Source organism: Miscanthus floridulus, chromosome 1 (assembly GCF_019320115.1).
Source record: "Miscanthus floridulus cultivar M001 chromosome 1, ASM1932011v1, whole genome shotgun sequence".
In the NCBI taxonomy this organism is placed as follows: Eukaryota; Viridiplantae; Streptophyta; class Magnoliopsida; order Poales; family Poaceae; genus Miscanthus; species Miscanthus floridulus.
Genome location: NC_089580.1, coordinates 156,992,241 through 157,002,386, shown reverse-complemented (window position 1 = coordinate 157,002,386; position 10,146 = coordinate 156,992,241). Strand labels below are relative to the sequence as shown.

Sequence of the window (10,146 nt, the reverse complement as noted above, 5' to 3'; positions counted from 1 at the left end):
GGGAGGAGGAATTGAGGACGACCGGGACATGGACTCGGCCCGATTCAAAGAGAAACACAGGCCGAAAACACCCAGTGGCCAGGCAAAGAAAAGAAAAGACATATTATTATACTTTTCTCTCTTTCCTTTCAGGACTGCAGAACTCTAAATAAATTTAGATATATCATTTTCGACGAACATGTAGAAAATAAATGAGCTGCATGAATGCATCAAATATATATCATCCATGACTGATTTTTTTAGTTTAGAAAAATCTTTACTGCACCAAGTATTCATGAGAGCCACCAGTGCTGGACAAATTTAAAACTATAATATAAGGAAAATGTTGAATTAATTTGTACTTTATATTTAAATCCGTGAGAATGGCGCAATGGAGAGAGAAAGAAAAACATATAGTTGACTATCGTAGAGATTTTCAAACGTAAGGGCTCCCAATACATTAGTTATATTATAGTGCGCATTTTCAATAGGGGTTCTCATCTGCCTCAACATCAACTAGCAATATACGTATTACGTATTAATTGATGTTGTGTCTTTCACCTGTACTCGTGGGCTTATAAGTATTAAAGTTTATTAGGTAACACAATTAAATAGACCTTTGAGGTTTATTAGAATGTCAGGTAGCCCATGCATAATTTTAACAGAATATGATGAAATCACTGATACAATAATTTCCCAGAAGGATACGGATATGCGTATCAGTATTGGAAGGATACGGATACAACAATTTCCTAGAAGGATACGGATACGTGTATCAGTATTTGAAGATACGGATACGCTGATATGGCAATTTTCTAGAAAACATAATACGTGGATACGTTTTACTATTTTTAATAAATAAATAATAATGCAAATTAAAATTCTGAAAGTCTATAACTTGAGTAGTCACTAATCATTCGTTGAATCGCCCTCTCCCCTGCATCGAGGGAGTTGGCTGCGGGCATGGCAAACTGGTGGGTGCTCCCGGTGCGGCAATTTGGAGGGGAGAAGTCGAATGATGGCATGGAGGGGGTGGAGGCTCGTCGCCAGCGGCCAGCGAGCCGCTAGCGGTGGCGCATGCCCTGCGTAGGAGGCGGCGACGCTGGCCGTGGCTATGGCGGACTGGTGGGTGCTCACCAGCGCGGCAGTTTAGAGGAGAAGTTGATTGATGGCACTGAGGGGGTGGAGGCTCGTCGCCGGCGGCCGGCGAGTGGGGCGCAACCCCTGCGCAGGAGGCGGCGCGGGTGTGCGCAGCTGCGACAGTACGTCTGTACGAGCGAGGCGTTGCGACGTGGAGATAAGGAGCCCTTGTTGGGCTGGGCAGTATCCCAGAGGTGGATACGTATCAGGTCACGTACTCAGTATTTCAAAAATTAGCTGCTGTTTGGATGCTTGAAAAAAGTATACACTTGTAAGATGATTACACCTGTAAATTATTGTGCACAAGAAACCCATGCGATAATTATACACCTGTAAAATGGTGTTTGGGTGCACGGTTTTCATTTCGGGCAACAAGCACCATGGCTAGTCACGTTTGCCAGCCTGTTAACATGTCAACGCAGCATACCATTCCAAATATTGGCGTTACACCAAGCAAACTTTACAAAACCTCAAGTTCAGAAATGGTATTATCAGTCATCATGCACATGTTGCTTCCAGACCAAATAGCATCCCGCCAAGTTCAGACCTTGCCAACAATAAACACAACTTGGCAGGTGATGATCAATGCAAGAATCCACTATAACACAAGAACAAAAGGCACGAATAGATGCCCTTTAGTAACCTAATATGCCATAACCACTTGAACTCATAACAAGATCATCCAAGAAACTACATTTGCAGTACAAATAGAACAGTAAACATGGCTGCCTCAAATCAAAATGAAGGTTCAGATTATAATATGGTCCTAGCAAATGAACACACCAGAGAATAGTAGTGCATCAATAATACTCTTCTCCTATGACCAAAAGATGCTTCAATTTTGCAAGGTCTTCACATTCTTGTATCTGCTAACCTGCAACATAGAGCTATACATTGTTAAATTCGCATAGAATCAAATAAGTACTTTCAGATATATTGCACTACAACCAAACAATGATGTGAATTTGAAAATAAGCAAACTTACTTGCATTTGATAAAGTTCCAAGCTTATTCACTTCTTTAGTTAGCCATAAACCACGAAGTCTTGTTTCATAGCCTAGAAATATGTCTCTGTTCATGGCATCCTTAAAAACTTCAGAAACAAAGATCTTTACATCGTCTGACAGATCAACCATCTCCTTCAACACAACATCTTGTCATTGAAAATTCTTGACCTTGACTTATTGCTAAAAATTACATAATGTTTCCAATTAAAATAACACTAGGGTCCATAATTGTTAGTAGAGACAGGACACATGAGTCTAGATTGAGAAATTAAAGTCTGTATGTATCAAGTATGAAGGAAGGTACCTAAATAACACAACATACATCAATCTTTTCTGAAAATGCAAGGTACAGTTACCTTTTCTAAAAAGAACAAGAGGCTGCCAACCAAATGCGAAGTATGGATCAAGTAGGGGTATGGCATGTATGCATATACTACTTTCTTAGGTTGCCGGAAGGGTTATCAGGTTTGCAGCTAGAGGAGGCCCATGCTTGCCATGCATTATCTGACTTGCGAGCAACATTCCAAACCACTAGTCTTCGAGCGTTGTTTTCCAGACAGGTATTTGACCACACGTGTGTATGTACTATCTAGCACAGGTATGAAACACTACTGCATGACGTTCAGAATTTTGTGAGGCCAGTTATTTTTTCTTTCTTTGACAAAGTTGACAATACTGCTGCGAACACGGTTCCTGAAACAGCGGAGGTGTCTGAATTGAAAACACAAGTTTCTGAAGATATCCATCCTAATAACGCCTGCCTGTACAGAGTAAACACTGTATAAGCAATTATTTGTTCGCTGCGTCACTGCGTGCTCAATAACCATCAGAAAAAACCCAAGGAACCAAGGATGTATGGATGATCAGCACCTACTGCCACTTATCTGAATCCAATTTGCGTCTAAAAAACTTTGAACCAAATTGTATTCCTTAGATACTAGGGAAGGTCATCTAGGGTAGCAATCTATTTTTTCTATGCAATGAGTTCACTGGATCTTGCTCATTCACAAGGGTAATTGCCCACGAGTCTGAGTCCAGCAGTTATCAATCGCGCAAAACACAAGGAGAGATGGGGGATATCAAGAGAGAAGATACCTGAAAAACGAGGGACCGATGTACTTGCAGTGGATCTGTTCACCATCGCCTCGGATCAGCTCTCGCCGTGGATCCGCGTTGATGTGGCCGCGCGTGTCGTCAGTGCTGCCGTTCGTAGCCGCTGTTGATGCGCCCGCCCCTCCGAGGAATCGGCGTTGGATTGGTCGGCCGCCGCCGAGCGCGGTGCCTCGACTCCTCGACCGATGGGAGGCGGTGTTGGATCGGCCGGCCCCCGCCGAGCACGGTGTCTCGAGCCCTCGACCGAGTGGAGGAGTCGGGAGGGGAGGCGGCGTTGGATCGGCCAGCCGCCACCGAGCGCGGTGCCCAGCCCTCGAGCGAGTCGAGGAGTCAGGAGGAGACGATATGGAGCTCGATGTCTCAGGTTTTTAAACGTACAATTCTCATCCCGTATATGATTGGCTGTCTTCGGGAACCTAATAAGTTGGAAGCATGTATATATTACATGCGAAAGGTCTGGTAAAGTTAATAAACTTTTCACCGACTAACAAAGCAGACACTGACGGCAACCATTTAGCATGGTAAAATTTGTGAAAACTGTCCACGCAGAGGTCACAAAATGATGTCGTGGACGTCTTGTTCGGTTGCAGCACCTGGTGTGAGGAAAAAATTTGGTTGAATCAATAGATGATAGATATACAGCAGCATGTCTATAGCAAACGAAGAAGTTCCTAAAATCTGGCACATGCATGGGGACGGTATATATTAAACCTGTAGGAATTTTTTTTAATATGTTCATGGAATAAATTGGAGCAACAAAGTCATTAAAATGTGGCTGTCGTTAACTGATTTCAGAATTAGTAAATGTTTTTCTTTGGGTAGCTTTGGATGAGTAGCTTGTAGACTAATAATTACAAGACCTCTACATGAAAAGTAGGTTTGTCTTTTGGTAACTCGGACTAAGCTGAAAACTAAGGAGGCACCATGTATTTACCTATTTTAGGGTCTCAGGTTTCTGTCGGAGGGTCCTTTGAAGATGTTGCCTTACCTCTGTAATTTGTATATGAATGGATGTTCCTGTGTAATTGTCGAAGCATGTTAGACTTCTGTGGATATAATGTAGCAGTCCTAATGTTTTGTGGAAATGATGACTGACCTGAATTTTCGTAGTAGCCTGTTTGGTAACCTGTGGAAATGAGTGCATGAATGCACTGAGAGGAAGAAAGCCGCTGGAATGCAACACAGAGCAAACTATCAAAGTTACAGATGCGGTACTGAAAGAAGAACAAAATGACCAACTGAACCTATAAATCATTACAATAAAAAATAGCAGGAATTTAGTGAATAAGAGTGGTTTCAGAAAGAAACAAAATGGCATCATCTGATCTCTTGTAGCTAGGTACAATGGAATGCACTGAGAAATACCATCCTTTGTAACAATCCAAATTGGGAGCACATACAGCAAAGATGAAAAACTGTAGCCAAGCATTACTCATGCACAGAGCATTGATCTTCCATAAAATTCGAGAAAAAATGTATGAAAAGCAAAGGAAGTTGACTGAAACCGAATGTAGCGAATGTGTACAATGTGTGCAACTAACTGAATTGGGATTTTTTTCCAAGCAAATCATATGGGGAAAGGAGCATTCTTTGTAGCAAGGACTAAAGTATATCCTTTGGCTGTGAAGCAATACATAGATAAGAAGGTAATTATCCATATGTACACAGGTAATATGGTTAAGCATGTCACCTTACATTGCTAAATATCTAAATTTGGCAAAGTAACATACAGATGCCATGTATCATGACATATATCATCTTAACTAAATATCTGAATAATTCGACATGAACAAACTCGAACTCAAAACCTGTGATTGTACTGCCCATAGCACAAATCGACCTGAACAAATTTGAGCTCACTGTTAGTCATTGAATTCTCACTCTTGGAAGTAGCAGAATTCTTACTCTCATCGAGAGAGGATGACACTAAGAGTTGGGACAATTTTCTGGTTTAATTCTCAATGCCATGCCAACCCAAGAGGTTGGGGATACATATTTATAGGCTGCTAGCTAGCCAAGCATATGCCAAGATACTAGTCTAAGATGCTGTCCTAGATGCTAAGATATTGTCCTCTAGATACTAGTCTAAGATGCTGTCCTCTAGTCTAAGATGCTGTCATATACTGTCCTAAAAACACAAAGACCACAACAGCCCCATAAAGACCATAGCAGCCAGACTTATCCATCATTCTCCCCCTAAGTCTTGTGCGTTGTCTTGTGGGAAAATTGAACCATCCCGGTCCTGGAGCAGAGCTCAAGAAACTTGATCCTCCCAAAGAGCTTGGTGAGCAGGTCCGTAAGCTGGTCCTTGGTGTTGATGTAGCTCGCCTTGATGCTCCCTTCCTCAATACAGCCTCGGATGAAGTGGTACCTCACCCGGATGTGCTTGTTGCGTTCATGGAAGACGGGGTTCTTTGCCAGGGCCAGAGCGGACTTGCTGTCCACCCTGAGCTCCACCGCTCTAGTGTCTCTGCCGAGGAGATCACCAAGCAGTCGAGCGAGCTAGAGCGCCTGAGTCGAAGCGGTGGAGGCCGCTATGAACTCGGCCTCGCAGCTGGACAGGGCCACCACCTGCTGCTTGATCGACTGTCAGCTAACGAGGCACTTGCTGAGGAAGAAGAGGATCCCGCTCGTGCTCTTACTGGTGTCGATGTCGCCGATGTGGTCGCTATCGCTGTACCCGATGAAGTGTGCCGCCCCAGGGCACCTAGGGTAGTAGAGGCCGTGGTCGAGAGTCCCCGCAACATAGCGGATGATCCTCTTCACAGCCTGTTGGTGCTCCATTGTCGGTCGCTGTATGAACCGACTAACATAGCCGACGGAGAATGCCAGGTCCGACTGTGTGTGGGCGAGGTAGCGAAGGCTTCCCACAAGACGCCGGTACTACATAGCGTCCACCTCCTCTGTCGTGCTATCGCGGCTCAGTTTCAGCCTCTCCTCCATCGGAGTGAGAGCTGGGTTGCAGTCGGTGAGCCCAGCTAGCTCAACGACACGCTTGGCGTAGGCGGTCTGTCGAAGCGTGATCCTAGAGTCATCCTGGTGCACCTCGATTCCCAGGTAGAAGGAGAGAGGCCCTAGGTCACTCATCTGGAAGGTGGCCTTCATCTCTTTCTTGAATGTCGCCACCTCCGCATCCTTGGTGCCGGTGATCACCAAGTCGTCGACGTAGACACCCACCAGCAAAGCATTACCTCCACTGCCCCGTCGGTAGATGGTCGCCTCGTGCGGGCTTTGCTCGAAGCCCATCCCCTTTAGCATGGAATCCAGCTTGGCATTCCACGCCCTCGGTGCCTGCCGCAAGCCATAGAGGGCCTTGCATAGGCGGAGCACCTTGCCCTCCTTGCCGGGGATCACAAATCCCGGCGGCTAGTGCATGTAGACCTCCTCCTTCAAGTCACCGTTAAGGAACGCCGACTTGACGTCCATGTGATGAACATGCCAGCCCTTCTTAGCAGCTAGCGCAAGGAGGAGTCGCACGGACTCCATCCGTGCCATGGGAGCAAAGGCGTCGTCGAAGTTGACCCCCTCCTGCTGCACGAAACCTCGTGCCACCAAGCGAGCCTTGTGCTTGACGATGGCGCCGGCTTCATCCCTCTTCAGCTTGTACACCCACTTAAGGGTGATCACGCGATGACCACGAGGAAGGTCAGCAAGCTCCCAGGTGCGGTTCTTCTCAACCGCATCCATCTCCAACTACATCGTGATGTGCCATGCCGCGTGTCTCTTGGCCTCTGCAAACGACCGAGGCTCACCGTCATCACACGTAAGGTGCAACTGCGCCTCTAGGTCGTGAGGCACCAGTCCCGGCACCGGCTAGTCGCCGAGAAGGTTCTCCATCATACGGTACTGCAACGGCTCACCGTCGTGGTACGCATCGACGCGCTCCTCGTCATGAGAGAGCGGAGTAATGAGCTCAACCGAGCCGTGCTCGACATGAGCTGGTGGTGGAGTAGACATGCCCGGAGTGGTGCCTGTCGGTGCTGGAGTGCGTGGCGTTGCCGGCTGTGGTGGAGCCGGTGAAGAACTCATCGCAGCCGAGGTCTTGGCTGGAGAGCGTGGTGTTGTCGAAGTAGCAGGCGTCGGGGTCGGTGGAGGCTCAGGGACTGGGGTAGACGCGCTCACCGAAGAAGAGCCGCCTACTCCCCCAGCTCCCTCGAAGTGGACGTACTCGACAGAGAAGTCGTCATACGTCGGAGCCGAGCCATCGTCCACCGCCTTGTCCCACGCCCATCCTCGACCTTTGTCGAAAACAACATCGCGCGCTATGCGCACACGCTGTGTCTTCGGGTCGAGGATGCGGTAGGCCTTCAAGCCCTCCGCGTAGCCGATGAATACTCCCAGAGTGCTCCTGTTGTCGAGCTTGCTGATGTGGCTAAGCTCCTTGGTGAACACGAGGCAGCCAAAGACCCGCAAGTGGGAGACCGCTGGCTTGCGCCCATGCCAAGCCTCATACGGTGTCCTGCCATCGAGCGCCTTGGTAGGCGAGCGGTTGAGGATGTAGACAGCCATCACCATTGCCTTTCCCTAGAAGATAGCCGGCATCCCCCTCTGCTTGAGGAGGGCCCGAGCCATCCCCACAACCGTCTGGTTGCGCCGCTCGACGACGCCGTTCTGCTGCGGGCTGTATGTCGCGGAGTAGTGGCGCTAAATGCCCTCGTCAGCGTAGTATGACGCGAATTCAGCCATCGTGAATTCATCGCCATTGTCGGTGCATAGCACGCATAGCTTACGGCCGCACTCCGCCTCAGCAGCAGCCTACGCGCACCTGATGGCGTCCGCAGCCTCTCCCTTACTGCCGAGGACCATCACCCACATGTAGCAGGAGAGGTCGTCAACAAGCAGCAGGAAGTAGCATCATCCTCCTGGTGTGGCCGATGTCACCAGGCCACACAAGTCCCCGTGCATAAGCTCAATTCTCTCCTTGGCTCAAAAGCTAGCCCGATGTGGAAAGGGGAGTCGCCTCTGCTTCATCAACACGCAGACGTCGCAGAGCTACTCCACATGGTCGAGGCACGACAGGCCTCGCACCATCTCCGTGGCACTGAGCCGCTTCAGGGCCTCAAAGTGAAGGTGCCCGAAACGCTCATGCCACTGCCACGCCTCGTCGTCCCGACGAGCAGCGAGACAGAGGGGTTGTGCCACCTGCATGTTAAGGACATAGAGTCGATTTGTGCTTCTGGATACCTTGGCAAGAAGGCGACGATGACGATCCCAAATCCTCATAACTCCATCCTCAACCACCACGCGTGAACTGTTCTCATCCAGCTGTCCTAAGCTAATGATGGAGTTTCTCAATGCGGGGATGTAGTAGACTCCGGTGAGCAGCCTATGCTCACCAGACACGGTGTTGAAGATGACGGAGCCGACACCCTTGATCTCCACGCCAGAGGCATCCCCAAACTTGACGGAGCCTCGGACGCTAGAGTCAAGCTTGGTGAAGAACTCCCATCGACCGGTCATGTGATGGGTGGCGCCGGTGTCGAGGCACCACCCGTCAGTCTTGTTGTTGCCGGAGCTATCGCCGAGGAGGGCGTGTGCTTTTGGCTTGTTGAGGTGGAGGAGAGCTAGTGCCGCTGGAGGTAGCTCAATGCTTGCATGTGCCATGAACAGAGTCGGCTCCTCCTCCTCCGCCTATGCGACGTGGGCCTAGCCGCGTCGTGGCTATCGACAGTCCTTGGCCCAATGGCCGAGCTGGCCATAGTTGCGGCATGCGTCGTCTCGTGCTGGCTTGTGCCTACCGGCGGCACTGCCCTAGGCACCTCCGTGGGCATCACCCTCAGCATGTCCTCGTGCCTCGGCCTGGGCGTCTCTATGCGCCTTGCGTGGCTTGCCACGCTTGTGGCCGCCTGTTGCGGAAGAAGGCTCCCCCTTCTTCCGATCACCTTGCTTGGCAAGCCACTACTCCCAAGTAAGAAGGAGCTTCCTGCCAGTGGTGATGGGCCCCGAGAGAGACTGTGGCTCATCGCTGTCGATGACCTTGAGGCGACCTATCGCCTCCTCGATCGACATCGTGGAGAGATCCAGCAGGGACTCGATCGAGCGAGCCATCTACTTGTACTTCTCGGGGACACAGCGAAAGAGCTTTTCGACAGCTCTCTCCTCGCCGTAGGTGTCATCGCCGAACTGCACCATCTTTTGCAACAGAGTGTTGAGACGGAGAGCAAAATCATCAACGTCCTCACCTGGCTTGAAGGCCAGGTTCTCCCACTCCTTGCGAAGTGCCTACAGTGTGGACTTACGGGCGCGGTCGCTGTCGATGCGTGCCGCAGCGATGGCGTCCCAAGCCTCCTTGGCAGTTCGCTTGTTGGTAAGAGAGAACTGCATCTCAGACGGGACTGCAGTGATGAGGGCATCCAGCGCCCGTCGATCTAGGTCGTAGTCGATGTCGTCGTATTGGACTACCTCCCACATGTGCCGCAACTAGAGCTTTACCCTCATCACCGTAGCCCACTCGACGTAGTTGGTCTTGGTGAGGGTAGGCCACCCACCGCCAGGATCGATGTCCCTGACAATAGCCTGGAGCCTGTGGTAACCATGGTACCGATTCAGGGAGAGAGAGCCACGCTGCTTGTGAAGGCCGCGCTCTCCATCGACCTGTCGGTACCGATCCGGGGAGACAGAGCCACACTGCCTGTGAAGGCCGCGCCCTCCATTGACCCGTCCGCCACCGTTGCCGTGCGCGCCTTCTCTAGGAGCGCCGTCACCGTGCGCACCTCCTCTAGGAGTGCCACCAGTACGTCCGTGCCTGTTTGGGCTGCCACCGTGCTCGTGGGCGTGCGCGGCTGCCCTAGGAGCGCCACCGCCGTGTGTACCTCCTCCAGGAGCGCCGCCAGCATGTCCGCGCCTGTCTGGGCTACCGCCACGCTCATGGGCGTGCACGCCTGCCCACTGTGCCGCCCACGCTCGT

General features: G+C 50.1%; 1 long non-coding RNA gene across 1 annotated transcript; it reads right to left on the bottom strand.

Annotated features, from left to right (window-relative positions):
• Positions 1-1,535: 1,535 nt before the first annotated feature.
• On the bottom strand, positions 1,536-3,637 carry LOC136499256 (uncharacterized). The gene is made up of 3 exons (XR_010769960.1): positions 3,222-3,637; positions 2,105-2,306; positions 1,536-1,993 (listed from the first exon to the last, which is right to left on the bottom strand). It is a non-coding gene; the product is annotated as an uncharacterized lncRNA (long non-coding RNA).
• Between the last annotated feature and the right edge of the window lie 6,509 nt (positions 3,638-10,146).